Raw genomic sequence first — 6,740 nt, 5'->3', positions numbered from 1 at the left:
AGGGGTCCCTGGTCAAGAGCAATATTTAATATTTAGGACGGGACATATGCCCAGGCTAAACCAAATGGCCCCATTTAAAGAACAGGACACATAGAAGTGACAGTAAATGACATGGAATCCAAATGGTATAGTATAGAGGGATAAAGAGATAGTTTAGTCAATCAGGATGTTGACCCATGAAGAGTCCACCAAGAGAGGGTGTGATTATGACGAGTTGCGGTCGTTGACAGAGAAAAAGGTACACAAAACATAAAGGTCTATTCTAAATATGCCTACAGTCTTGGGTCACAGAAGCCTAAGAATAAAGCTTAAACATGTCCCAACAGCAGTAGACTACCCAATGTATGACCACCAATTGGATTCAATAGTCTGATGTTACGTCGCCCAGCAACGGCGGCCATAGTGATTCTAAACAAATAAAATCGGTACTTTTTATTCTTCATGCCGGCTAGAACTTTTCATTTGTCTTGTGATCAGAATGTGTAAAAGTCAAAACATGATCAGATTTATATTGTTGTTTTTTTTTCCCCCTGGATTCGCTTTTATGCTCGTCGGAGAAAAATTTCATAAGAGCGTCCGACATTGTTCCGATAGTTTAGAGCCAGTTACTAAGTTACCATGCGTCAGTCAATACGAGGGAAGTGACGTTACGACTGTTGAAGCGTATTATCACACTCACACAGACAATGAGTCGGAGTTTCTCGCCAAAAGGGAGATAAGCAGGGGCCCGGCACCGCATCCATCTTTTTAAAATCGATTACAGCATTAAAACAAAAACAAAAACTGAGAAATTATATATAGATAGAACGAAGATGACGTCACTTTGGTCTTTGTTATTGCTTTTTGCCATCCGCGTTTATGAGTAATGCTCACTAAACTTTATTAACCCGACTATAAACGTTCATGGATACACACAGTTTTGTGTGTTGGTCCGTTATACTTCCGGATGGCAATGTTATGTGCTTCTTAGCCAAGCGCATACTATCTATACCGCCCCTTACTTATTTGAGTATGTCTTTTCTTTATATTCTTTCATTTCTTTCGTGTTTACAAATATAGCATGTTTTAAGTCATTTTATTCTGATTCGGGCACCACCTTATATTATTGTAGGCATGCCACGCCACTGGAGATAAGTACTAGATGGTTATTCAATCTCATATTTAATTAAGACTCTCAACGTCAGGGAGATGATTTACAAAAAATAAAAAAAAGGAAAAGTACCACTTCTCACAGACACGTCACGTGCTGGGCAAAGCTAAATAACTATCTACCTCCCACAATGATTCCAGGCAGGGGGGAGGGGGGGGGGCACAATGGTCCAAATCATGTTCCAGAACAAAAACATGGAAATAATAAATGTGACCCTCCGTCTCAAACGGTATTATGTCTGGATGGTTCAGATCCTGTCTCCTAAGCTTGTAAATCCGGAACGTATCCATGTTTCTGTAGCGTTGAGCAGATAGATAACAGTTTAAAATTAAAAAAAAAATAAAATTCCCTTTATTTATTTCCCATAGGGAACATTTTTCTCGAGGGTCTATTCCAAGGGAAGACTGGAATAACCCAGGTGTCAGCCGCAGTGCAGCACCGCAACTTGAGCTAGGGCAAGGTATAACCCAGGCGTCAGCCGCAGTGCAGCGCCGCAAATTGAGCTAGGGCGAGGTGACTTACTCAAGGCCACACAGCGCAGCAGCGGGTGATCGAACCTGGTACCTTTCGGGTACGAAGCAAAGACCGTACCACCGAGCCATGCTGACTTTCTATTATCCTCTTGAATGGACGCTAGTCCTTCAAAGATTATTTTCATCAGCGAACTGGTAGTCATTTACACCTGAGGTGATTCCAAGAAAAACATTTTAGGATAAGATCGAAGATCACCCTAGAGTCTATGGAATTGACCCTTGAGCAATTTTTGGGTCATTAAAGGATGCACCCAATATTGTTTTCTCTTTCCATTTTTTTTTTCTAATGCAACCTCTATTTCATCCATACTGATAATGCATTTTCGCAAGCGATACACAAGGTGTGTCCCAGGATAGTTCTGTCCTAGTGCAGTACTCTTTTTGAATAGAAGTTTTCTCCAATGGGACAGGACAAATAAATTCGTCCTGGGACAGTCCTGTCCTAGTGCGGAAGGAGCCTAAGTATTGGGTACTGGTGCACTGGTGACGAATAAAGCCCGTTATTTACTCTCGCTCACGCTCTGTTGGTTGTTCGCCGTCCTACGTTGTCAACGAACTGCCACCCGTGCCGCGCCGCGCAGGAGATAGAGAGAGAGAGATTATCGACGTTGACTGTTGTGTTGACCCGCCATGTGTTGCGAGTTGCGAGAGCTCTAGAATTTCTCAGTGATTTGTAAACATCAAAGCCAAAGGTCTGTTGGACATTATTATACTATACTATTGTGAAAATTAAAGATATCAGAATAAAGATTGATGATCGTAAATTATCACTTACGGTTGGACTAAACAACGTTTGATTATAAGGTAAGTTTATAAAATTCGTGTACTTCATGTTAGATGCATCTCACACATAGACATATTATTCTCTTAGTAGGCGACATAGCCTAATACTAATAATATACGCTCCCGAAAAACAACGAATAATCAATACTGTTACTGTTAGCGTTAGTGTTATCCTTGTGCTTATTTATTTCATTTATTTATCTCTTTATTTCTCTATTCATTCTGGAAGAACTCTTTTTATGGTACTTACCGCAAACTCGGGGACCCAAATAATTTTGGGGGTTTGGGAGGGGGGGAAACTTTAAAAAAATAAGTCTAGTAGGGGGTTTGGGAGGGGAGAGACTTTTAAAAAAATAACGTTTCCCTCCTCCCAAACCCCCAGAATTATTTTTTTTAAAAGTTTCCCCCCTCCCAAAACCCTTTATATTATTATTTTAATTTTCTTCTTTTACTGTGCTTTTAGATAACATACGCGACGAACTGATCTCGCTCTTAGTTGCGATTTTTGTTAGTTTCGTATGGGGTACGACAAAATTTTCCCTCGCCTTTCTGGCATTACTGACGACCGTGGTACTTATTCGCAGGTCGGATAATCCTAGTTGTTATGGGCTCATTGTTCTAATGGTGATAATCTCAAACAGCCGTGTACATATATACAGGTCTGACGCCCGAACCCACTAATTGGCCTAGTTTAACATTATTGTTGTAATGGACAATATTTTGCGTCATGTTAAAAAAAAACAAAATTCCATAACAACAATGAGCCCATGAGGAATTAGCTCATCAGACCTGAACATAGGTGCACATCGTCTCAATCCAACGCCAAATATTGTCCATTACAAAAATGATAAAACAAGGCTATAATTGTCTAAAGTTATCAGTATCAGACCTACAAATTATGTGCACGTTGGTTTTTATAATTTTTGTCACCCCCCCCCCCCCCCCCCCCCGCCCATTTTTTAAAAATGCCATTGTTCCTATTTCTACTAATTGCACTATTATTCACGCCTGTTCGTATTTCAACTTTTTTACTCTCTCTCTCTCCCCCCCCCCCCCCCCCCCCCCTCTCCCAACAACCGGCAAATGGAATCCGACGTAATCAAAGTAACAAAAGAACAAAACAAAACTAAATACACAGAAAAAACTCCCAAAACAAACTTTATAATGCCGATTGAGCATTTCTAGCGATTTATCATGGCCAAATTACGTAACGCTGTCTTTTACAAATGGTCATGATGATTTTGATAATAATAATAATAATAACAGCAACAATAATGATAATAATTAATAATTATAATAATAATAATGATAATGATAATAATAATAATAATAATAATAATAATAATAATAATAATAATAATAATAATAATAATGATAATAACTAATAATAATAACAATAATAATAATAATAATAACAGCAACAATAATGAAAATAATAATAATAATGATAATAATAATGAAAATAATAATAATAATGATAATAATAATAATAATAATAATGATAATAATGATAATAAATAATAATAATAATAACAGCAACAATAATAATAATAATAATAATAATAATAATAATAATAATAATAACAGCAACAATAATGAAAATAATAATAATAATAATAATAATAAAAATAATAATAATAATAACAGCAACAATAATGAAAATAATAATAATAATAATAATAATAATAATAATAATAATAATAATAATAATGAAAATAATAATAATAAGAATAAGAATAATAATAACAGGCTATTGTTATTGTTGATGTAGTTATTGGAAGACCACTTGTTATTGTTGTTGTTGTTGTTGTTGTTATTCTTCTTCTTCTTCTTCTTCTTCTTCTTCTTCTTCTTCTTCTTCTTCTTCTTCTTCTTCTTCTTCTTCTTCTTCTTCTTCTTCTTCTTCTTCTTCTTCTTCTTCTTCTTCTTCTTCTTCTTCTTCTTCTTCTTCTTCTTCTTCTTCTTCTTCTTCTTCTTCTTCTTCTTCTTCTTCTTCTTCTTTTTTCTTCTTCTTTTCTTCTTCTTCTTCTTCTTCTTCTTCTTCTTCTTCTTCTTCTTCTTCTTCTTCTTCTTCTTCTTCTTCTTCTTCTTCTTCTTCTTCTTCTTCTTTTTATTCTTCTTCTTCTTCTTCTTCTTCTTCTTCTTCTTCTTCTTCTTCTTCTGTTTCTTCTTCATTGTCATCATCATCATTGTCCTCGTACGTCTTTATTATTGGTACGGCAGACACTTTGGTTCCATTGCATATATTAAATCCCTCTTCAGTCGTTGTGTATTCCAGTCCGTTTACACGCTTCATTGCATATTATATTCATTTAGGATTGTTGTGTCTCCCATGCGTGACTACAATGTGTAGGTACCTATGTATGGAGTTCCTCTCTAATTGGCACAAGTTGTGACAACATAATGTTATCCATAATAAAATCACAGAATATTAATAGCAAGTGCTTACAATTCCCTCGTTATTCAATCAGTCAACTTCTCTTAGTTGGAATAACACATAGCAGTAGTCTTCAATAGAAATAAACCAGTCAAGCTTAAAATGTATTTTAAAAAAATAAAATTCCCTTTATTCATTCATCCCATAGGAGAAATGAAAATGTTCCTTTTGGGTCTATTCCAAGGGAAGACTGGGGAATAACCTAAGCGTCAGCCGCAGTTAAGCGCCGCAAATTGAGTTCGGGCGAGATGACTTGGTTAAGGGAACAAGCGCAGCGGCGGGTGATCGAACTTGGTACCTTTCGGTTACTTTAAATAGCCTTAGAAATAGATCATTTGTCCTTAGCATGACCCAGATATTCTCCAAGCTCCTGTGTATAGGAACTAGGCTTTCCATTTTAACACGACTTTCGTTTTCAATAAGATTTAAAGGGAATGAGATTAGCGGAAGAGTAGCGTCCCTTGATTGGACGTCACCCATAGTCTGTAACGTCACCGGCGGAAAAGTTATTGGAGAGAGAACGTCATGTTGGTTGTGCGCATGCGTCTTTCGTCCTCGCTTCCGGTGAAAGCGGCTTGAGACACTTCAAAACCAAATCGACATTCTCTCTGCAAGGTGACGTCCAATTAAGGGATGCTACTCTTCTGCTAATCTCATTCCCTATTGACTCAAAGAAGCAAATGTAGTTCTGTAAACTGGTGCCAAAATTCGTATTTCTACGAATGTTTCGTAGTACTCGACAGGTCTGCATTATTGAAGGTTCCTCTGTCTGTGACCTCTTGTTACTTTGCCTGTCAAGCTATTGACATAGATGTCTTTTCAATTATTACCTTATAGATAGAATGCAGATGACGTCACTCAGGCCTTTGTTATTGTTTTTTGCCATCCGCGTTTGTGAGTTGTTCTCACTAAACTGTATTAACCAGACTATAAAAGTTCATGATTACACAGAGTTTGTGTGTTGGTCCCTTATACTTCCGGATGGCAATGTTGTGAACTCCTTGGCCAAGCGCATTCTATCTATAGTATGAGCCTTCAGTTCTTCATATCGACATACAGTGAATAGGGAATGGGATTAGCGGAGGAGTAGCGTCCTTTGATTGGACGTCACCCGGAGTCTGTGACGTCACCGGCGGAAGCGAGGACGAGAGACGCATGCGCACAACCAACACGACGTTCTATGTCTAATAACTTTTCCGCCGGTGACGTCACAGACTATGGGTGACGTCCAATCAAGGGACGCTACTCTTCCGCTAATCTCCTTCCCTATACACTTTTGAAAATTATACGTCAGTTATCGTATATTTTTTATTAAAACTAGATAGTCGAATAAACATTTCAGTTGATTTATTTTTGACTTAAAATCAAGTATAGGGAATGAGATTAGCGGAAGAGTAGCGTCCCTCGATTGGACGTCACCCATAGTCTGTGACGTCACCGGCGGAAAAGTTATCAGAGAGAGAACGTCATGTTGGTTGTGCGCATGCGTCTCTCGTCCTCGCTGACACCGCCTAGTGAGTTGTCGTTATTAGTGCTCATGGAAACAAGTGGTCCCATTTGTTGAATACATTTCACGATTTGTTTTCTTTTGTGGCCAAAAACTGGCATTTTGACGTCATTTTTTGGTCGATACGTTTCAATGCTTAATCCGTTGGATGTCGTAAAATCGTGTGACTCCATATTGTTTTTGAAAATCTTTTGGTATTTTTAAACTTTTTAATGGTCCGTAACAAACTAAAATGGTAGGCATGGACTTTTAATTGACCCGTAACACACCAAAATGGTAACCATGGACATTTAATTGATCCGTAACACACCAAAAATGGTAACCATGGAC

The 6,740-nt window shown here is 37.6% G+C and overlaps 1 protein-coding gene across 1 annotated transcript in view; it reads left to right on the top strand.

Moving 5' to 3' along the window:
• Positions 1-2,289: 2,289 nt before the first annotated feature.
• Positions 2,290-6,740, top strand: part of LOC144960615 (uncharacterized) — a 26,355-nt gene continuing 21,904 nt past the window's right edge. The window contains exon 1 of the mRNA XM_078893840.1: positions 2,290-2,487. The gene's annotated coding sequence lies outside the window, so the exon portion shown is untranslated. The remainder of the gene's footprint in view (positions 2,488-6,740) is intronic.

Source organism: Berghia stephanieae, chromosome 15 (assembly GCF_034508935.2).
Source record: "Berghia stephanieae isolate SIO BIC M18660-M18661 chromosome 15, UCSD_Bste_1.3, whole genome shotgun sequence".
In the NCBI taxonomy this organism is placed as follows: domain Eukaryota; kingdom Metazoa; phylum Mollusca; class Gastropoda; order Nudibranchia; family Aeolidiidae; genus Berghia; species Berghia stephanieae.
The sequence above is the reverse complement of the archived record's forward strand: the minus strand, read 5'-3'. Positions and strand labels throughout refer to the sequence as shown.